At 54.2% G+C, this 22,730-nt stretch overlaps 1 protein-coding gene and 1 long non-coding RNA gene across 7 annotated transcripts in view; one reads left to right on the top strand and one right to left on the bottom strand.

Moving 5' to 3' along the window:
• ZBTB7C (zinc finger and BTB domain containing 7C) overlaps positions 1–22,730 on the bottom strand; it is a 334,719-nt gene that overhangs the window by 140,466 nt on the left and 171,523 nt on the right. For 5 of the 6 annotated variants that reach the window (XM_049111937.1, XM_025429649.3, XM_049111939.1 and 2 more), the window contains one exon: positions 5,149–5,210. The gene's annotated coding sequence lies outside the window, so the exon portion shown is untranslated. Of the gene's footprint in view, positions 1–4,565; positions 4,673–5,148; positions 5,211–22,730 lie in introns of all 6 variants that reach the window. The other variant, XM_049111940.1, reaches the window with a different exon arrangement.
• On the top strand, positions 5,445–10,694 carry LOC118355376 (uncharacterized). Its single transcript, XR_004817721.2, has 2 exons — positions 5,445–9,941; positions 10,281–10,694. It is a non-coding gene; the product is annotated as an uncharacterized LOC118355376 (long non-coding RNA).

Genomic DNA, 22,730 nt, shown 5'->3' with positions numbered 1-22,730 from the left:
TAATCAGGTACGCTCACTGGCAGGCCGGCAGGCCTCTTGAAAACAAGATTCTGAAGACAGGGGCTTCCATTCCACCTACGTTGTGCCTGGGGGGCAAGGGGAATGAAGCAGGCCTGGGGCAGGTGCGGGGGTTGGTTCCTTCTCTGGGGAAGTCCTGGCCCACAGGGCAGTGCCAAGAGCCTCCAGAGGGCTCTGCAGGAAGTCAGGGGATGAACTAGACAGGGGGCAGGGAAATGGGGGGCAAACCCTGCCTCCCCTGGGGCCTCAGGGCCCTGCAGTGCGCAGATCCCTGGGGACCGTTTGGCGGGATCCCACGTGAAGAGAGGGTCAGAGCTCCCAGGAGCCCAAGACCAGGATCCTTGGCCAGAACAGGATTCAACCTCCCACGTGCACCTCAGGAACCACCTCTGTGCCTTTTGGAACATTACAGAGATGCTTCTCCCTATCACGGGATGAACGTTTAAGGTCTGGTGAAAGCCCCCACGTGTCTGAACTATAGCATGTGGCCCCGAAGCAGTCTACTCTAAGTTTGCAAGAGCTCCAGGCAGACTGCTGGGCTTCAGATCCCAGCTCCACCCCTTTCCTGGCTGGGTGACCTCGGGCACGTTACTTAACCTCTCTTTTCCTTCTCACTGGCCAAAGACCCATGATAGGAATTTCTAATGCATAGGACTGCGGTGAGGATTAAGTGAATCGATGCATGTAAAATGGTTAGAACAGGCCCGCCACAGGGTAAGCCCTCAAAAGGGCCTGGGACACAGCAGCGCCTCCCCTCTCAGGGCATGGGGGACAGAGAGGGGTGAGGGTACAGCTGGTATTCTGGACTTTGTGCAAACACTGCCTCACCTCCTCCTGCGGGCACCCCCACGTCACCCTCTCCGAACAACGAGCAGACTGTGGCCCCTGGAACCCAGACCTCCTGCCTCCCTGCCCACAGCATTTTCAATTTCCTTCCCAAAGGCATTGGTCTGCTGGCCTCTGGCTGTCCACCCAAAACTAGGACCCAGCCCTCCTTCTCACCCCCATACCCCGCACTCTGACTGCAGTCCTGGAAAACGCAGGCCTCGTGGGCACCAGGTTCCAGGACAGATAAACATCTACAGCATTTAGTCTCTCGGGCAATTGCTCCTATAGGTTAAATGGTGTCTAATTAAAGACCTCCCCCACAGTTACAGCAGTGGTTGCGTCTCTCGCGCTGTTCCAGGCTTGGCACAGCCTGCTCGCTTTAACAGAAGAAGGGCTGTCGTTAACGGAATTATTGTAGGCTGCACCAGACACTGTATGATCCAGATCAGGCCCAGGGCTGTGGGCTCTGCCTCTCAGAACCCGCCCACCGGAGGCAGCTGACAGGCCATTATTCTGCGTCCTGCAAACTGTGCAGTGATAAGGAAACCCCACCAATTTGATGCTTTATCTGGTTGCAGGTTGAGGGAAGATACTATTTCAATCAAGATAATGATTCCATTTCTTGGACGGAAATGAGATTTTTCTTTTTTTTTTTTTTCACCCCCTGGCCTCATGGGGGTGCCACCAAAATCCGTCTCGGGGCTGAAACAGGTCAGGCACAAGTTAGAGGATTTTTCTGGCAACCTCAGAGAGAGTATGAACATGAAGGAGAAGGGAAAGGGGGGAGTTTGCTTGCAAGAAAAAACACGCACACGCCAGGCCTATGAGATTACAAAGTCAGCTCTCTATTTGGCCATTTATAGGCATTAGGCAGCACCCGGGAAACCAAAATTGGGAAGATAAGCTCACAGAGCATGAGCACGATGGCCTGGATTTCAAACAAGGTAAAGGGCCTATCAAGGCAATAATGATAATGAAGCTCCAGAGACAGGACACTCAGCCAGGACAGGACCCGGGTAGCCAACCTGCCCCCCGCCCCCTGGCACTCAGGGGATACACTTCCTGTGTGACTTTGTAGACACGTGTCCTGGCTATTCTTTCACCTCCTATAACAGGGAGCTCCCCGACCTGGAGAGGGTCCTCCATCACTGACCAGCCAGCTCCTGTGCTGGGAAAGCACCTCTGAATCTGGGCAGTCACTCCATGAAAGGAAAACACGGTGAAGAGTCTACAAGGTGCTGGCACTAAAGGGCATCTAAACACACAGGAGTAACGAGTCCCGTTGCAGTGAGTCATTGAACAATATGCAAATGCCATCAGGCAATAAATACAGTGAGGCTGGAATAATTGGGACTAGGTGGTGAATTCTGTGAAATTTTACATTATTTTAAATATTTGAGGCTTTCAAGGGCTGTAATACAGCATCTCGAACTCTTTATCGGTGATTTGCCTTAATGAGGAAGTAGTAAAAATTTGCAATTCCAACATAGATTGTATATACAGTGACTTTAAAAAGTTTGGAAGTGTCGGGTTTGGATGCATTTGGAACATTCTGTTGAGAGCAGACTGGGTGGATTGCTCTCTCTCTCTCTCTCGCTCTCTCTCTCTCTCCAAACAAAAGGCACATTTGAGCTCATCTGCTTTGGAAGGAAGACACCGACAGCGGTTGTCTCACTGTATTGCATTAGACGCACCAAAGCTTTGAAATCTACCCCCCGCCGTTGTCGGTGTGCATAGACTGTCCTCGGAAAGTAACCCCAAGCCCTGGTAACGTAGGGTGTCACCAGGAGGGGAGCCAGGCCACCTGGGGACAGACATGGGAAGGAGACTTGTCACTGTATACCTTTTGGTATGTTTGCATTTAGAGTCATGGGACTGTATGACCTATTGAGAATAAAGTGACAGTTTAAAAAAAAAAAAGCACATACTTATTTCAGTGAAGACAGATTCTGGCACTACCGATTTCTATCGTAATACCTACGCTGTTAAAATGCAAGCTTACTACGATAAAAATTACTGCTAAGTCCGGTGCAAAACCACATCTGGTTGTCTTCACAGCTGGGGTGTAGACAGGCAGAGGAGTAGATGCAACGCTGCCCCCTGGCCAGATCCCCTTCTCTGGCTGGGACACCTCCTCCCCCGCTGCCTTTGCATGTGATGTTCTCCAGACCCTCACTCTTGGTCAAGGGCATGCCTTGGAAGCTATACCGGCAGCACCATCGTGGGAATAGCCGGTGGTGAATGAGGGTTATTTGAGGCCTGCCCCTGGCTGCCAAGCCAGATTATCCGTGCACTGCAATTCACATGGAAGGAGCCAAGGAAAGACTTGTCCTGACACATCCTCCTCTCTCCCTGACAAGTACTCCCCAAGAGTGCTCCCTGGATGCATCACAGCACCTGAATCTCTGCCTCAAGCTCTGCTTCTGGGAACTCGACCTGAATCGGCCAAACATTGGCTCCAAAGGGAGGCCTCCTTCCTTCCAGAGGTGGTAGAAATACACACACACATGAGCTTTTTTCTCTGAGAGCAGAGCCATCACCACCTTCCTGCCTGGCCCAAGATTGCCAGGTGACCCTGTACACCCCAAGAAAGCCAGCACAAGCAAGATGCCAACTGGTCAGAATAGAGAGCCCCCACAACCAGACCCCTGAGGGCCCACCCAGATCCTCTTCTCCGGGACGAGTGAGCAGGAGCCAGGGGCAGACCCAGCAGGCCTGTCCCACAGTCAGAGACCCAGTGACGCGCAGCGGAGGGTCAGCACCAATGTCAGCTCTATCACCTATTAGCTAGTGGGCTCAAGAGGAATACTTATTCCTGGCCTCAGTTTCCTTACCTGCAAAATGGAAGTACCTCCAGAGCCTCTGCAAAGCCCGTAGGAGAGGATGCTGGCGAGCATGATGTGAGCTGCTAATGCCACCTAGATACTGGCTGTGACTCTTGAGACTGAGAACATGCCAGCATCCTCTGCTTGCTGGGAACAGATAATTAAGCCTGATCAACTAACTAAATCTCAGCTGCCCCTCATCTTGGGCGTACCTAGAGCTCCCTATGCGAGAAGCAGCCCCGCAGAAAAGTGAGTGGACATGGGGAGCACCATCCTGGCGACTGTCCACCTGGAGCTCGGGATGACTCTTCGCTGACCTCACGGGCCTCTGGCGGCCCTTAGCTGCAGCTGTCCAGAGAGGGCCATCCCTCTCGTTCTCTCTCTCTCTCTCTCTGAGATCTAGGGAGGCTCCCCAGTGTGGATTCCCTGTAATGCATCCAGTGTCTGTATTGATCTCACACACAACCTCGGATTTGGTGGAAAATCCCTGTGGCCACTTTCACACGAATCACAGACAGACGGGTAGAAACTTAATTTTATTTACCCAAATGAGGGATACCTCACTCTGTCCTGAGTCCTTGCACATTAACCATCCGTGAAGCCACTTCTGGCCCTTTACCACCTGGTCCTGCCCAGTGTCACCAGCATCCTTGTCCCTCCCCTTCAGACCTGTGGCTGTGACACCCTCCACACGGGTCTTTGGACATCCCCAGCCTGGCACCTGTTTCTTCCGCCCTCAGATGGCGTCCCTCCTCCATTGGCCTCTCTTCCAGCTCAAGCCCCTCTGTCCCCAGGAAGTGTGCCCTAAGTACTCCTGTCCCCAGCACTTCTGGCTGTGGTGTGGGCACCAGAGCGGACCGTGTGCTTGGTCACAAACATCTTTAATAATGTCACCTGTAGGCCTCTTCTCCTCCTACACTGGATTGAAAGTGCTTCTGAAATAGAGCCTAGGCTGCTGTCTTTCTTGTTGCCTCTCAGAGCCTCCAGCCAGTTCCAGGCACCTGGCGATTAGAAACAATCTCAGCTGGAGGAACGGATTGGGTTGTATGACTGCTCTTCCTTTAACACACTGGTAACTGGCCTGTAGGAGAATTCACAGTTCTAAGTAGGGCCCACCTAGCAGTGAACTCGGAATTGCACAAACTGGTTGTTTGTGGCTCCAGGGCAAAACAACGCGCATCCTGTGCTTACCCTGCCCACCCAAGAGTCTCGCTTTCCCCCAAAACACCAACCAACCGACCCCAAGGGAGTGACTCTCTTTCCTGCACTGGTGGCGGGAGGGCAGAGCCTGGGTTCCAACCATCCACCTTCCACGCCAACGAGCCCTTACATTCCTGAGACCAGCCCCACCCAGCCAGACACACCTTCCAGAACCGATGCCATCAAGGTCATGCTCCTTTCCCCAAAACAGGGAAACCCGCCCACTCCCAGGAACAGTGTCAAACCACAGACCTAAACAAGCGAAATTCATACTCACCAGCAGTGATGCCTTCCTCTTAAATTTCAGGCCAGCAGTTTCCCTGCAAACCTGCTCATTTCCTGCAAAGAGAAGAAAGGGATGGAGAAGCATATTAGCATCTGCTCTGGTATCCTCTGGCAGTTTGCTGGCTGACCTCGGGCTCCTGCACCCTCTCTCCTCCTTACTCCCCACGGCCCTCTCCCCTCCCAGGAACACAGTGTGCTGGCTGGGTGGGCGCCCCTGGCGCCCCACATGCCTCCCTCCCCCTCCGCGGCGCCATGCCAGCCTCCGATTGACCACTGCCTCCAATTCCCTGAAGGCGCTGGGCTTCTTCCCACTCCAGAGTGAGGCCTCCTCTTCTGTAGCATGGGGTTGCCTAGCAACCCCGTGCGCCAGCTCGGAAGGCCCTCCTAAATTGGACCTCACAGCACAGGGCATCTCCTTGTACAGCTGCTTGAATCTTAACAATCTGGCTCTGAATAATAACACAATGGTAATTGCATGCACGGGCCCCAAAATACATTTAAATAATGTTCAAGAGCTGACACACACCAACAAAGGCCAGAAAATGCATCGTGGAGGTTGACTGTAAGGCCAGGCGGGACGTTCGGTGCGGGAGCGAGCTGACACGGAGGACTTGAGTTAATGACAATGCCAACCTGAACTGTGAATTCCCCTGCCTTTCTGCCTGAGTGTGTCACCACTTTAATGCACTTTAAGTGAGTTTGGGATCTGTAGAGGCAATTAATGCCCAGAGGTAGTGATGCTTCAAGACAGGATGCCCTTTAGCTCTTCTGCAGATACATGCGGGTTTGGGGAGGGTGCTGGAGGGGAGGGGAGAGGACAAGAAGGGAGGACGGGGCATGAGTGATGTCCCTTGGCTTCTACAGTCGTGGCTAAATACATCTTAGGAGGCGGAGGAGAGGACCTACCAAGCAAGAGCACAAAGCACTTGCCACCTCGGTGAGGGGCAAATTCAACACGACTGATGGATTTCAGGATGAGACACGAAGGCAGAGGGGCCTGAAGCCGCTGACACGCGGCGTCTGTGTGGGTCCCTGGCAGACAGGGACGGAGAGCCGCGCTCCAGGCACAGAGTCTCAGCACAGGGGACCTGGCAGGCTGAGCCGCTCTCTGTGGCGCCACGGCCGCGATGGCCCGGAGATCGGCCCCAATCATTTGAAAACCCGAAGCTCCTTTTTAAAAAGCTCCACACACTCCCATGAGGGACTTAGACCCTCGCGCAGCCACGTTCACGGGAGTGTGACTCACCAGACGACGTGCAAGCACCCCGGGTGTCAGCTGACGGACGAATGGATAAGCAAAATGTGGTCTCCGCGTGTGGCGGCATATCATGCAGCCGTGAAAAGGAAGAAAATCTGGCATGTGCTATGACACGGATAAACCTTGAGAGTGTCACGCCAAGTGACATAAGCCAGGCACCACAAAGACAAGCACCGTGTGACTCCACTTACTCTGACATCATCATAGAGTAGGGATCACCAAGGACTGCGGGGAGGCGGCATTTGGTCACACAGCAGTGTGAATACACGTAACAGCCGAATGCCGTACACCTGAGAACAGTCGGCATGGTCGCCTTTGTGATCTAGATTTCACTACGAATTTTAGAAACACCCCCCACCCCCAACACACACACTCCGGTAGTCAGTCCAACACGTGCAGTCTTTGTACAAGACCTTTGTCCATCTTCACCTTGGAGGTCAACACGGCCTTCGTCATTCATAAGCTCAGCAGGGAGGCCACCACCGGGCCCAGGAGAACCCCCGGACAGGGTGACTCCGGGCAGGGAACCAAGGCTCTTCCGCATGGGAGCTGGCATGGCGCAGGGTCCAATGGAGGGAGCCGAGCACCACCAGCAGGATTTTCTTGCTCCCGCATCCTCAAGTCCAGGCAACACTGCCCGCCCCCCCGGAACGTGGCCTTGCCTGCCCACCAGCCCCGCCCCTCACGTCCTCTGCCTGCTTCCTGCTCCAGGAGCTTCTGCCCCGTGACACTCTTCCCTCTGCCCTGTGCTGCCTCTGAGCCGGCCCCTGCCCCCCTCCCTCCCCGTCATCACGCCCTCCGCCTCCTCTGAATGCTGCAGACCGCAGCCAAACGTGGTGCAGGGACTTGAGTTCATGTCCCGAAGTCTTGCGGGGATTGTCACCAAGACTGTAGCTCAGGGCTGAGCGTCCAAGGGGCCATTCCTTCCTGGCTCCGGGAGGGAGCGCTGCCCGCTCCCCTCCCCAGGGAACCTGACCTCGGTGGAGGGAAGCACAGCAGTGGGTCGCTGAGCCTGGGAGCGACAGATGCCTCAGGTCAGTTAGAGGTGGAACTCGCGGTGCACAATAAACGACGGAGATTTACAGATTGCATTAATTTGGAAAGGTCATTAGAGCAAACAGCTTCTCCAAGTGAAAGTGAATAGTGTGGATTGGTTTTTTTCAGTGTCCTGAATTTGTTTGTTTGTTTTGTTTTTGTTTTTTTCTTGGAATGTGCTTGAAAAGCTAAAAAAACTGTTCTGAGCTAAAAAAAGGGGGGAAAAATCCAGGCTCCTGAGGCAAGAGGAGGCCCATGAATGAGAGCTCTGGACAAGCCTCTGCCTTTCTCAGAGCCTGCATCTCGGCACCTGTAAGAGGAGTGATCGCTAAGCTCCTTCCAACTTAAAATTAAAAAAAAAAAGAAATTTATGATATGAGGTAAGCATGTGATGTTAGCAAGTTTCCAAGCTAACGGTTAAGTCCCCTCTCCAGCCCTCCCATCCTCCCAGGTGTGGGACTCCCCTGCCCCTCCAGGTAGTGCTCCGCAGCCAGGACAGGAGCCTTCTAAGGATCTCAGGTGGCTTCTCAGATCCTGACCTGGAGGCTCTCTCAAAACCCCGACAACCCGGCTACCTGGTTCTCGCTCATTAGATCATTAAGGGACGCTCCAGACTAATGACTTGTTTTCTCGAATCTCCAGGAATGGCTGGGAATGGGCCAAGGGGTAGCATCTGGGCTCTGTCTGCCCGGCCTGGCTGGTGCGATCTGTCAGGAGCCAGGCCCCCGCAGGCAGATGCCGCTGGTTCTCCCGAGGCGCGGGGCAAGCAGCATTCACGGAGTGGCGGGCTCTGCCTCCAGCCTGCTGTCACGGGGACAGACGGTGGGCCCCCGACCAGACTGCACAGGCCCACGGGCCTGCCCCCTGCCGCCTCACCTCCCTTCTGCCCCCCGGAAGGCGGGATGCGCACATCACCCAGCTCCCACCTCCAGACCCCCGGCGGCTTGAGCAGCAGCAAGGAGACTGGGTATGAATCAGGGCCGTGGAACTCACAGCCCAATCCTAATACAAACATCAACATCAGGATTAGTTAATATCAACTAATATTTGGGTGATGCGTTCTTATTGAAAGAGTATTTTCCCACTTGCTCGTCGGGCAGGCAGGATAGCCTCGATGCATTTACTGAGCACCTGCTGTATCCCCGGGGCTCTTTGCTGCCCCCGGGGGGATGCAGACGTGAAAAGGCATCTCCTGCCCGCAGACTCCCTCCAGGGTGGTTGGGAGCTGGGAAGTTGGAGGCAGAGAGAAGCTGCGTGACCTTCTCAGAGGCACCGCTCAAACCGAGCCCTCGGACGCGGAGGCCCTTCCCAATCATTTCTGCACGGCCTGTGAGTCTAGTGTGAAATTCGGCTTGCACGACGTCACCCCGAAGGGATCGGCCAGCAGACAGCATGGTTTGGGGGCTGTGCAGTTTACGCCCCAAATGAACCAAAGCCTGGGATGTCAGGCCACGGTGGCCCTGGATACCCCAGAGGGGCAAACCCCAGCCCAGGTATAGGCCAGAGTTGACTGCAGACATGGCCTTGACCTCCCATGGCCCCTCTGCTCATGGAGAAGCGCCCTTCCTCCATCAGAAGGGCTGCGGAGACGCTGCCTTGAGAACCAGTGCAAATTATTATTATATTTTGTCTGCACTAATCTTTGTTTTCTAGGAGCTGCCACAGCACTTACAGTCAGCACACAACACAAACTGATGTTGTTCTCCTGAGGGTCTTTATTGGCTTTTTGAAAAAGCAGAACGTCCATGCTTGGAGGAGCCCTATCAATCCCTCAATGCACAGCCAGGGAGATGATTTACCCCAAGGAAGTCATGCCAAAGATAAAATCAGAACCAGGACCCGGGTGCCTAGACTCCCAGGCTGGGGCCTGCAGACATGCACCCTCCAAGGTGCGAATGTAGGCTCCGGCGGGGTCCTGCTCACCGTGAGCCCCCACGGCAGCCCCTGGGCGAGCATGTGTGGCCTGCACGGTGGCTAGCACAGGCACATTGCCTTCTCCGCCCCCTCGATGACACTTGAGTGATCAGCTCTGCCTCCTTGCCTTGGGTTGTGAGCCTCCCAGGGAGGGGTAGAGGCCACACAGGAGGTGCCACTGGGGACAGAAAGAGCACAGTCCCTGTTGCTGGGCCCTGCGGCTCTCAGGAGGCTACCACATGTCATGGTTTGGGGCAAGGCTGACGCTGTGGTGCCACCTTTTGCAAGCGACTTAACCTCTCTCTGCCTCCGATTTTCCCCAGCAACACAGGCCAGGATAAGGGGGCCTGTTTCCTACTTCACGAGGGTGAAATGAGAATTAAGTGAGAAAATGGAGGGAACACGAGAGGCACAGGGCCTGGCACCTGTGTGTTCTCAGGTTAGCTCGGGGACCAGAGTTCCCCTGGCACGTCAGCTCCATGAAGATAGAGACAATCGGGAGAGGCTCTACATTGCCGGCGCTACAGTGTCTGGAGACAGTAAGACCGGTGGTCACCAGGTGAAGAGAAGATGAACAAGTAGGTGGACCCCAGAGGATTTTTAGGCAGTGACGCTATCCTGCACGACACCACAGCTGTAGATACATGCCACTGTACATTCTCGAAATTCATAAAACTGTACGAGGAGGGGTAAATTCTCCTATAAATTATGCACTTTAGTCAATAATGACGTGGCAATATCGGCTCATCAGCTGCAACAAATGTATACACACGATTGGGACAGGTTACTAATGGGAGGCTGGGAGGAGGGCGAGGTTAGGGGGCCGATGGGAACTTTCTGTTTTCTGCTTAATTTTCCTAAAAACCTAAAACACCTCTAAAAAAATGATCAAGTATATTAATTTTTTTTTTTTTTAGGATCAACCTCACCAAAACACAAAATACTCAGAGCCCTTGGGTATACGGGGCACCACGAAGCCCCACTGGGCATCCAGTGGTGCCCCAGCCCATCCACACCAGTCCTCCCAGGGTGAAGCACAACTGCGTCCGGTGTCCAGCTGAGATGTCAGAGGCGATGTGGGGAGGCTGAGTGGGGAGGCCAACAGGACCAAGACCCCCTGCAACCCGGACACCTCTGGCTACTGGGCAGTGACTCGGCCTTCATTGATCCTTCTGGAACACACAGCCTTGTGTGCCTTCCACCCTTCCAGCCTTCCTCCAGCCTCCCCGCCAGCCAGACTCCTCCTGGGCTTCTCCTGCATCCCCGACCTCCAACACCAATATCATAGAGGCTCCATAAACATTCACCAAATTAAATAGTAACCATCTGAATGCCTCTTGCTTTCCCACTCTGGGGAAAGAGTGTGACTATAAGCCTCCTTAAACCCCCAGCAAAGGAGCAGCTGAACAGTAAACAGCAGAGTTCAGGCCCATGTAACACACCCCAGGGGAGACACTGCGTTCAGTCACGGGGCCCCCGGCCACGTCTAGATGGTAGAGCTCTGAGAGGCCTCCCCTCCGGCATGACTAGCACTTGCTGGCCTGCTGGGCCCCAAGCCCCCATCTAGCAGGATGCATGAGCCCCTGCTCTACCTGGAAGTGGCCTGAGATGGGGTGGCAAGTGCACGGAGTCACCTCTGAGCAGCCTGGAGTGGCAGCAGGCAGGTCAAAGCACAGTGAAGCCCTCAGCACCGGGGGGCCCAACGTAGGGGTGCTTCGGGAGCACTGAGGTCCAGCCCCACCCCACCCCCCCACAGCTGGGCAGCAAGCGGTTTGGGCTGGTCTGATTCTGAGAAAGGAGGGCAGTGTGTGTGTTGCTGGGAACAGCATCTTCTAAGGCTACTGAATCTTCCTTCAGTCACTGTGTTGGGGGGATGACCCCTTAGAAGTCTGAATTTCTGTGACCTTAGCCTTTTTAAAATAACCCCGCAAAGGAGGGAAGGCTGAGCCGAGAGCCAAAGCCAACAGTGGGGTCCGGCCCAAGGAGGCAGGGGAGGGGAGGAGAGACTGTCCAAGGATCGAAGGGCCCATCTCCCTAGTCAGGCTGCCCGGCCCAGCCTGGCTACTCAGTCAAGCACATTTTATTTTTTCTGGCCTCAGGGAAGTGTTCCTGGGGCGAGCAGATCTGACCAAGGTCGGCCAGCAGGGAAGGGCCTGGAGCAGCTGAAAGAGAGGGCAGCCCCCTACGGCCCCCTGGCCCCCAGCAGCCCCCTGCCCAGCTGCCAGGGTAGAAGGGGGAGCGTGCCTGCCGAGGGGGTCCTTCCCACTGCCCTCTGGCTGGCAGAGCAGAAGACATGCTCAGTCACAATGTGGGCAGGCAAAAAAGATTCAGCTTTGTAAGAGCAAATGACAGTTGGTATTTGGAAACAGAAGAGGGTTCCCCTCCCACGAGGAAAAGAAAGCACGTGTGTGAGGCCTTCCTACAGGCTGGGCCTGGCGGCCGAGCTGCTCCCCTGCAGGAGTGAGACAAGCCGGTGGTTGTCATGGGTTCGACGGGGGGTGGGGGGGCTCCCTGCAGCCACGCCACGGGCCGATGGCACTCAAGGGACACACATGGGTGCAAATCACCCAACGGGGGACCAGCCCTCCCGCCCTTGCCCACCTGGTCTGCTGCCAAGTGGGGCTGGGGGGTCCGAAGCTGGCAGTGGGTGAGCATCGGGGCAGTGGGAACAAAGCTGGGGCCACCCCAGTGAGGAATGATGGGAGACACGTAACGGGGGCACTCAGAGCTCCAGATGGCAAGTGGGGAGGTAGGTCTCCCCTCAACAGCTCGTCCTGCCTCTTGGGTCTTGCCCCTGGCCCTGACCCAGTGCCCTGCGTCCTGTAACCCCCTCTCCTTCCTCTAGCTAGCTCTGTTTTCCAGAAAGTTCTATGTCCATCCGGTGTCCACTGCGAAGGATTACTTAAGGCCGGCTTTCCTTTCTCTCAGAGAAAAGGCATTTCCAGTCCCCTCTCAGGTGGAAAAGGTACGTCCCCACCTCCACCCCCCTATCCCTCCCAGAAAAGAGACTTGCATCACTTTTTCCTTCTGAACCGCATCGGCTACTGTGCGTCAGTCACGAGGATGACTTATACATAAACGACATGCAATAATGACTGATACCCATGTAGCACAGGTGGTGTGGGGGGTGTTTGGGAAGAGGGCCAGGGGCCCTTACAGCCGAAGGGACACCCTGGGAGAAGGCTGCCTCTGAAACTTTCCTCCAGCTCTGGCCCCTTATCCTAGGCCACTGCCACCCAACACAGAACATCAGGAAGGGAAGTCACGCATTTTATTGTCCCAACAGGGACACTTCTGAGAGTGGGAGGGGGCAGTCAGTGATGTAAGGACAGTGGGTGGCCCAAGTCACCCAGCAGGCCACCCAGCAGGTCAGCCAGCAGGTCAGCCAGCCTCTGGGGCTCAGAGAAACCTAGTTGCTGGGAAGAACCGAGTTGAACCGAACTCCTGCAATTTGCCCCGTAGTGCTGGGCACCCGGGGCTCTGGAGGGGGTTCCTACTGTAGCCCTTCAGGGGTTCCTTGATTCTCTCCTGCCAGCTTATAAGGCATCTTCAGGGCAAATACTCCTGAATCTCCATGGCCATTGCAGGACTGTTCCTGGTGCCATTTTTGCAATCCTGCAGGGTGGTGACCATCGGGTAAGGATGCCTGACAAAAAAAAAAATCCAGATGGGGCCCAAGAAGAACTCAATTTTCATAGCTGGGGGCAGGTGTGGCTTGGTCAATGAACCTGGGCGAGAACCTCCACTTACCACCTAAAATCCCTCCCATCTTAGAAAGACGACAAGGCAAGTCAAGACTAAGTATAGCGGGACACCTGAGTGGCGCTGTCGGTTGAGCGTCTGACCCTTGGTTTCAGCTAAGGTCCTGATCTCAGGGTCGTAGGATCGAGCCCCACGTCGGGCTCTGTGCTCAGCAGAGATTCTTTGCTTGAGATTCTCTCCCTCCCTCTCCCTCTGCCCCTCCCCACTACACATTGTCTCTCAAATAAATGAATAAATCCTTAAAAAAAAAAAAAAAGACAGTGCAGGAGGATGGTGTGCTCCGTAAGTTCAGGGAGTAATTAGGGAAGGCTTCCTGGAGGCGACACTATAGTAGTAAGCAGAGGCTTGAAGGATGGGGAGGACATCGACCTTAGGGGCAAAAGGCAGCCTAAAACACGGAAACCCTGGCAAAGACACAGAGACAGAGATTGGTGCCGCTTAATCAGGCCACCGAGCTAGCAGGTCCGGCTGGTGCGTCCGGAGAGCAGCAGCAGATGCAGCCATGAGGACACATAAAGACCTTCTGACACCAGCGTCATCCAGGCCTGCGTCTCCAGCAGCTATGGAATCACCCCATCCCGCTGTGACAGTAGTGGGGGTGTGGGCGGGGGTGGCAGAAAGAAGAGGCTGGACCGAAGCTTCTCGCTCAGGCCCCCAGGTAGACACTGGGGCTGGCAGGGGCGTGGGGGGCAGAGGGACTGGCCTGGGCTGAAGCCATCCTCGACCTCTTCCCTGGCTACACCCAACCTGCCAGCTCCGCACCTTCGGCCCCACCTGTAACCTGGGCCTGCACACCTGTGATGGGTGGGGGCGGGAGCGAGTCTGCAGGAGCCCAAGCCCACGGCCAAGCCCCAGTGGCGGCCCCAGCACCTGAGCCAACTGGTCAGCTAACCACATAGACCTCCAGACCTTCCTTCACCAAACCGTGGGTGCAAGGCCAGACCCTTTCTTGAACCTACGTCTTTCCCGCCGAGGTCACGCCGCTCCAGCCTTGCCTCCAGTTTCCAAATGCAGTGTCCCCAAAGCCAAACGAGAAATGAAATATGCTGGCAAAATGGCCCGGGTGCCGAAGTTTCCCTTGATTTCAGGGATATCTCCCCAACCTCTTGGAGCGACTTCACCCACCCCAACACCCAACCGCATTCTGGCAACACGGCCAATCTTCCCAAAGCTTTACTTTCTTTTCTTCCTTTCTTTTTTCTTTTCTTTCTTTTCTCTTTTCTTTTCTTTTCTCTTTTCTTTTCTTTTCTTTTCTTTCTTTTCCTTTCTTTCTTTCTTTCTTTCTTTCTTTCTTTCTTTTTCTTTCTCTTTCTTTTTCTTTCTTTTTTTATTTTTGCTATGGCTATTTGACTGGTTTGTATAATACTTAATTAAAAGGCATAATTACAATAGCAAGTTACACGGGCATAAACAGGTTTGGGAACCAAGCCAGCTGCCTCTAGGAAAGTGTTCCACTCAGCTGCAGGCACAGACACGATGGACACTTGGGACAGCCGTCTTCCTGCCCTACCCAAGTGTCCCCCCGCTGCAGGCGTCTGTCAGGGAGAATGGAGACACTGGGCCAGCGACCCTTATCAGGAGCCCCAGGTGGAGGCTCATCCTCCAGGGACTAAGTACCCTCGGCCGTTCTGCCCCCCCCCGCCCGCCCCGGGCCCTCACCCCAACTCTGTTCCGGCTGCTTCCCCCCACCTTTCCCTGCCCCCAGCAGCGCTTCCTCTGGCTGCAGCAGTCCATGAAGGATCTGCAGACTAGCTGGACAGCTTTAGCGACAGGTAATAAATAGCCAAATGCACTGCCCTCCCAGAGGCCACGGGAATTCCTCACACCAATGTGAGTTTCTAATGATGTCATCTCTGGTACGTGTGGCAGGCTGGCTGGGGAGAGAGGCCAGGAGTCTGGGGAACGTCTAGGAGTCATCCCCCACTCACCCAATCTTCCTGAGGCTGAGATTTCAGACCCTGACCAGCTGAGTCACAGTAGTGCACACCCCCCCCCGAGAAGGTGGGGTCCACGGCCCCCACCTCGGCCTTTTATTCTCCATGTTCTCAAATCCCTGACATGGCATGGGATGCCACCCCCTTTTTAACCTTCCTCATCAAAGTCTTTTTCCCTGTATCCAGCCTTCCCTATATCAGGGATCACATAGAGAGCAAAAGTTCACATTCAACTTAAATGCCATCCAACCAACCAACCAACCAACCCACCAACCAGCCAACCTCAAGTGTCAGCAGCACCTACAAGTCACAGGAGAGGGAGTACTCTCCAGAGGAGAGTGGACATTTCCTATTTGGAGTCATTCGCCATTCTTTGCCCCTTCCCCTTGGCAAGAGAATTCCAATTCCCCCCTCAAATTACTCCCTGCTTCCCCCATTGACACTGTGCTTCAAGGGCAGCTGTGGTTGGCTTAAGTCAACTAGCTTAGCTCAGCAGCTTGGTCATGGTGACTGGACACATTCTATGATGCAAGATGCAAGTAGATGTTCGCTGGGGACGTCTTGGGGAGAAAGCTCCATCTTTAGAGATGTGGAGGGTGCGTGTAGGGTCTGACGCTGCTGTGGCCATCTCGTCACCATGAGCCCGAGGGCAATGCTGAGCTACAAGGAAAATGGAACTGCAGGCTTGAAGCAATGACTTCCGAAGATCACCCTGCTTCTGGACTTCTCATTTACATTCCCCTTTAGTGTTTTTTAATTCGTCGATTTTAAAAATCAAACTAATGCCTATGCATGGCTTGAAAAAAAAAAAAAAAAGAAGAAGTAATAAAGGGCCAACCATGAAAACCAGCGGTCCCGTTCCCAGGCCTCCCCATACCGAGTCCCGGTTCCCAGAGACCCGCTCCCAACTGCTTTAGCTCTCTTGTGCTCTGCACTGCCGCGTTCCTAAGTGACCCGCCGCTTTCCGCGTTCACCAGCTGGGGCTGCCATACCAGAATGCCGCAGATTGGGCTTAAACCATGGAGGTTTCGTTCCTGGGGCCCTGGAGGCTGGACGTCCAAGATCAGGGTGCCGAGCAGTTCGGTTCATGGTGTGAGTGGCCCTGCTTCCCAGCCTGTGGGCAGCCAGCAGCCTTCTCACTCAGTAACGGGGGCATGAGCTCTCTGCTATCTCCTCTTACAAGGTCACTGATCCTAAGGGACCCGGGCTCCATCCTAGTGACCTCACTTGACCTTCATTACTTCTTTACCTCCAATACAGCCTCACTTGGGGCCGGGAGCGTGGTTAGGGCTTCAACTATGAACTGAGCGGTGGGGGACACACTTTACTTCCTGGCACACGCCACATGCCCCTATTGCTGGATTTCCCGCTTGGGGCCGTCACCAGTTAGTGCTCTGTAACGGAATCCGAGGCTTTGTCGCTCTTGGGCCACCTTTACTAAATGCCCGTTTCTGGTCTCTGCATTTCCCAACAGAGTGACGCCACCACCTTGGGTCAATCAGTCGCCAGTGCCTCCAGAGTCCCTGACTGTGCAGACAGTGCGCATGGAGGGCCTACCTGGTAATAGCTCTTCTCTTGCATAACTTACCAACCCCAGTGTTAAAAATGGTTTCCTGTGCGCCTAACACCCCACTTGGGGTTCCCCCCTCCAGCCCAGAGCTGAGCCTTCTGCCTACCGTCACCTGGGAATTCTTAATTGAGTCCCTCTCTTCCCGGCTCCTGTACCACATGGACTTCTATCGCCATCAGCGAAGTGGCCGGACACAACAGAATTTATGACCTTCCCGTTCTGGAGTTCCAAAGTCTGAAACGGGCCTCACCGGGTTAAATCAAGGGCTTGGCAGGGCTGCGTTCCCCCCAAGGATCCATCTCCTGGTCTTTTCTGGCTTCCCGAGGATGCCCACGTCCCTTAGCTCGTGGCCTTGCCTCCACCCTCAAAGCCAGCAACCTGGGAGGGCCCTCCCCACACAGCACTACTGTCACTGGCACTCCGGCCTTGTCCTTGCCCCCCCCAGCCCCCTGGTGACCACCCTCATGCTATCTGCACCCCAAATACCCTCCTGCCCATCGCTTCGCGTTTTCACAAGCCCTGGAGATGCGGCTGTGGACATTTTCCAGCCTCCATTCTCTTGTCTCCCACATACACCATTCGTGTCTGGGTCTAACTCCTGTGTCAATGGTCCAGATCTTCCCCGTGTAGTTTTCTGAGAAGGAGGGACATCACCCGAGACCACGCCTGTCCTAGTAACTTCCTGATAGCTTGCTCTCCTACAGCGTCTTTGCTCCCTGTTTCTGGAACCCCTCCTGGCAGCCCTCCTGGATCGAGCCTCTAATATTCTTTTTTTTTTTTTCCTCTCCTAGTTTCTATGGTGTTGTCCTCGTTCCCTACTGAGAAAGTCCCTCAGCCCTACTTTTCAAATCTCCTAACGAACTTTTAATTTCTGCTATGATACGTTTAATTTCTCAGAGTTGTTCCTTATTCTTTTAATATTCCCTTTTTAAAACCCCCTGGGCTTATTTTATGGATGCACTATCTCCTCTTACTTCTCTGAGGACATTAATTACACTTTTATGGAAGTTTTCTTCTGCTCGGGTTTGACTCTACTAACTCGAGCTCTTTTTTTTTTTCCTGTGAACTTGGTTTCTTTTTGTCCCCCCTTTTTTCTCTCTTCTTCTCTGTTACAAGTTTTCCTTTAACAAATGCCAGGTGATCCTTGACCATATTCATTCTTAAGAGTGAGACACTCATAAGTTGGTGATTTCTCTTTGGGGGACTGGATAGAGTTCTGGTCATTTCTTTGGGGGACCGTATGCATACACACATGTATGTACATATGCACACATATAAACGTGAACACACAAACGTACATATATATTCCTTACACACCTACGCACATGTACGAAGTCACATGTGTATTCACACACACACACACACACACACACACGCACACTCATCCAATGAATGAGGAGGCCTTTATACCTGGTGGGTCAGTCTGCCTGCAAGGGCAGCTTGTGATCATCCTGCCCGGGGAACGGACGCTGGGCTGCAAAACAGCTGGAAGTCCCACGTCTCCAGGATGCAGTCATAAATTCTCTCATTTTGAGTAAAGTGCTCAAACTTGCTCTCAGGTGTCTCAGAGTCCAGAACTTCCCTGGATCATGTCCTTTGGGAAAGCTACCCCTAAACCAAGGAGGAGAAGTTGTGGGAGGGGATCTGGGGTCTGATAAAAATTCTTGATGCAGACTTTCAAGCAAGTCATGTTTTCAAACCCATGCCTCGCCTCATCTTCGGAAGTATCTAAAATTCCTGCCTCTGGTCTATTTGAGAGTTTGAGGCAAGACCAAAATGAATGCTTCTAGAGCTTTCTTCTCACTACCCTCACTTGGGTTCCATATGTCATCTCTGCTACAACATCCATCTACTGACTGTCCAGCCTCCGTGGTCTTACTGACATCTCTCACCTGCTGTCTTCTCTTCCCTGTGCTCCCCTGTCCTGTGGAGTTGGGCTTTGCCATTTTGCCCAAGGCCATGGGTAGGGCGGATGATTAGAAAGGGGGCAGAGATAAATGTGGCCAAGTCACCATGTTTAACTGGCAGTCTCTCCTTGATCTTTGGGAGGCTCTGGCTGGGGTTTCTGGTACATGGACCAGGCTGCATCCTGCTTCACACACCACTGCATCACGGGCTCCTGGCCACAGCTTAGGGCACACTCACCAACCCTCCCTGGGCAGCCGGTTCCTGGCACTGCTCACTTTGGGGTTCCGAGGCCCCTCTCCAGGGCCAGGAGCTTCTAGTACGTTCTACTTGCTCTTGTTAATGGCTCTCTTCCTACTCCCATTGGAAGAGCTCCTCTACCCCGCTCCAGCCACGCATGATAACTGGAAGCCCCTGTCCACAGCTAGCAGGGCCTCCACATGGCAGGCATAGGGATCTTCCAAGAGTCTCTACTGAGTGGATGGGTCAGGAAGAGCCATCAAAGAAGCCCTAGAGGCACATGTGACAAAATCACCCACATCTCCCTTTCAGGTTCACATGTCAGGTAGTCCTCCCCAGACACATTTTGGGACCACACTACACACACAGTCCTGGTGAGCTGGAGAGCGGCCCCATGAGGTCAATGGTCATAGTGGAGGCTGTACCTGTGCCAGATGAAGGGGGCAGATCTAAGCCTGCCCTAAAGGGACAGGCTCATCCATACCCCACCACATCAACCACCAGCAGGGTGGCCACAGGCACTTGGTATAAGATCTGGAACCAGGGGCCGGTTTTTGGCCTACTACTACAGCTTTCATATAAATAATATTAATATCCACAGAGTCACTAGGCTAGAGTCTTCCTGCAGAAAGATGCCCGTTAGTAGGAAAAGGATCCTGTGATCAGAAACACTCTGCCTTCACAAAAGCATGGGCCAGAGGTGGCATCAGCCTCGCTCTCATCCCCTCTCAGCCTCCGTCCAATAGCAAAGTCTAAATCACAGCCCTGTGGTCTAACTGGCCTTGGGGGCAGGTAAATAAGTGGGTGGGCTCCTTGTAGGGCAGCTGACATCCAGCATAGGGGAGAGGCCGGGGGAGGCTGCCCATGCCTCAGGGTGGGTGCAGATGCGGACATGCCCAGAGCAGGACAGGCTGTGCACCTGTGCAGGTGAACTCAGCTCCCCTACACCAGGGGATCTGAACAGCCTAACACCTCGGGTCCCACCTCCACCCCCTAGAGGCTTTGTTGTTGAAGTACATCGTTTTCACGAAGCAGACCACTCCCTCTCCAAGGGGCCCCCTTCTCCCCAGGGTGCACCATCTCTGCTCCTCAGAGATTCAGATGCTCAACACTGGGCATGCTCAAAAGGACAGTCACCTCTTTTTCAATGAATTTTTTTTTTTAAACAAAGACGATAAAGGAAATCCCCACCCTCTCCCAATAGCCATGCCTTGGTGCCTCGAAGCACATTCACAAAATAAAAATCCAGGGGACTGGCAGGCCACTGAGGGGATTGTTCTGCATCCTAATAAACTGGACCAAATCTCCTCTGTTGGCCGTTCCCACGATGCTGTTACCTCAGATCCATCCCCGTCCATGCCCTGACAAGCCCGTGATGGAGCCCCGGTGACTCACAACTTTGGGTTTTCGATGCATCTTCTTTGTGCCCCTTTCTGGAACCCTGCCCCTCCTCCCACCCACCCTCTAGTTGCTCTGTCTTTCCTCGGCCCCTTCCTTCCATCTTTTCCAGAGTCACCTCCTTTGTCCTGGCCCCCAAGCATCTCTTTCTTTAAAAAATTCATTATGTAATAGTATAGACATATGAAAAGGCATAAAAATAATTTAACAAACACCGGTGTGCCCCCCACCCCACCCAGCTGTGTGGATAAAAGGCAGCTCTTCCTCATTCTGGGCCCCAGGCCTTCACTGGCACCAGAGTTCCTAGCAGCCTTTGTTCCATTTTTCCTTGGAAAAAGCCCAGGCTGCTGCAGAAATCCAAGGCATACCCAGCTGTCACCTAGGCTCTCTGTATTAATTCCATCTCTAGCTTTCATGGGTGCAGCTCTCCCACCCCCCAGGCTGTCCTCATCCTTTGTGACTTGTCTGTGTCCCTATCCCAAGGGGAGGGGCTTGCCTACTTAGAAGTCTCCAGCAGGTCAGTGGAGAGCTGAGAGTTGGCACAGGGACTTTCACTGGTGGGGGGGAGAGGGGGACACCCCAGGGCGGGACCACGTGCTTCCTCCCCATACCCCTTCCTTTGTGCATCAGGGATGGGGTGCAGGAGCTGGGGAAGAGGTGGGACAGGGGGACAATCTGCCTTCCGTGGTCTTGCATTGTCTTGGGAATAGTGCATGCAGAGGCAGCCCAAAGCCAGGTGGGGGTAGGCTGGAATCAAGGGGCCGCAGCGAGCAGAGGTATCTGCCTGTGTGGTGAGAACGGTGGGCGCTGAGGCTGGGGAGGCTGGGAAAGATTGCAGTCAGCACTCCGAGATGCTGTGGGGGTGTGAGATTGAGAGAGACAAAGGGAAGCTGAACCTTCCAGGTGAGAGGAGAATTAGCGAGGGTTGGGGGTGGGGGTAAGAGTGGTACAGAGAAAGGGAGCCCAGTCAGGCTGGAAAGGAGGCAGGGTGAGCCAGCTCCCCAGACTCAGGTGACGGTGGGCTGGGGGGTGGGTGTTGATGCTGAGAAGTTAGGGCACCCCACCCCGGTCAGGCCTGCCTTTGTCCTCAACTCCGATTTCAAGGAGGATACATGTGTTTGTCACTGCTTCCCAGCTCTCCCCGCCCCCGCTCCTGCCACACAGCCCCCTGGAAGGACGCAGAAGGGCAGAGCCAACTATCGACCATGTTGCTGACATTGGCCCAGCCTGAGCAGAGGGTGTCACTGGACACCATCTCACCTGCAGCCTGCCCCAGGAGACAGGGGTGCCCACATAGCTAGGACAGGGGGACACTGCTTAGTGTCCCACGTGCTTAGTACCCACGGCCCCAGGCAGGGGTGAGGTTCAAGGAGGAGGTGCGCACCTCACTTCAGGAATCTCCAGGCTGGAGCTCACCACCACAGCCCCAGCCGTGCTCCTCAGCTTGTCCTCCACCTCGCCACCTGCCCCGGCCCCTCACCCGCATGCCCATGGTCCAGCACGATGGTCAGGCCCTGGAGTGTTAGGGCACAGATGTCTGGCTTTGGTCCTATCTTCCTCTGCCTTATGAGTCTTCACTCCTTCTGTGCCCAGGGCTCTCATCTGCTGCCTCCATCTGCCTTCACCTTCCTAGCAAAGTTCATAGTCCGTTTGCTGAGGTCTAAGTGGCTGAAAACAATACAGAGGGTGTCTCCTAAGGTGGTTACAATTCAATGGAGTCAAAGTCCTAACTCAAAGTGGTTTCTCAGGCAGCACCACTGGAACCACACAAGCCAGGGACCACATACTTCACCGATGCTGGACGTGGAGGGCTCCTCTGGGAGCTCTTGGCTTAAAACCCATCCCACTTAGGGAAGCCTGAAGCTGCTAAGAAGAAAATAGCAGTTTGGGTCCATTTTAAGAATGCTCCAAGATATGGAAGAATGGACTTTCTCATCTCCTCCTGATTCTAGAAACATTGTCTAGAGTAGCCAACAGCAGGGACTCAGCTCTGTGAAGCTGTGACCACCTTCAGGTTGAATCTTTGAGGACCACCTCCCCTCTGGAGCTGCAGCAGTAGCCTCCTCCTCTGCCCCACAGTCTGGGTTGGGTGTTCCTGTGGCCTCTGGCTTAGATCTGGCACAGAACTCATCCCTTCATCTTATCAATCATTTCTGAAGGCAGGAGTTGGGTCTTACTCATCCTTATATCCCCAGCATCAGCCACAGGACGGGGGCTCCGTAACTGCTACATAAAGAAGGACCATCCTCCAAGTGGTCTTTGCATCACCACGTTGAGAGGAGTAGAGCCTCTATGGAAGGCGGTCTTCACTACCCAAGGTTTCTCTAGTAATTTTTCAGTGACAGCTGTAAGCCATCCTTGACCATTCTACATGGGTCTCTGAGCCAGGCCAGATGTCCCAATCTGTTAGTTAATGTGAAGCCCCCCTCACCCACTTGGTAGATGAGAGGCTACCTCATGGTCCCCACCCACTCTCTCCACTCTCACCTCTCCAAGGTGCCCAGCCTTTGCAACCTTTCCACTTCCGATGTATACCCAGATCTCTCCTCTGGGGAGAG

Source organism: Canis lupus, chromosome 7, assembly GCF_003254725.2.
Source record: "Canis lupus dingo isolate Sandy chromosome 7, ASM325472v2, whole genome shotgun sequence".
Taxonomy (NCBI): domain Eukaryota; kingdom Metazoa; phylum Chordata; class Mammalia; order Carnivora; family Canidae; genus Canis; species Canis lupus.
Note: the sequence above shows the minus strand (reverse complement) of the source record. Positions and strands in the feature narration are given on the sequence as shown.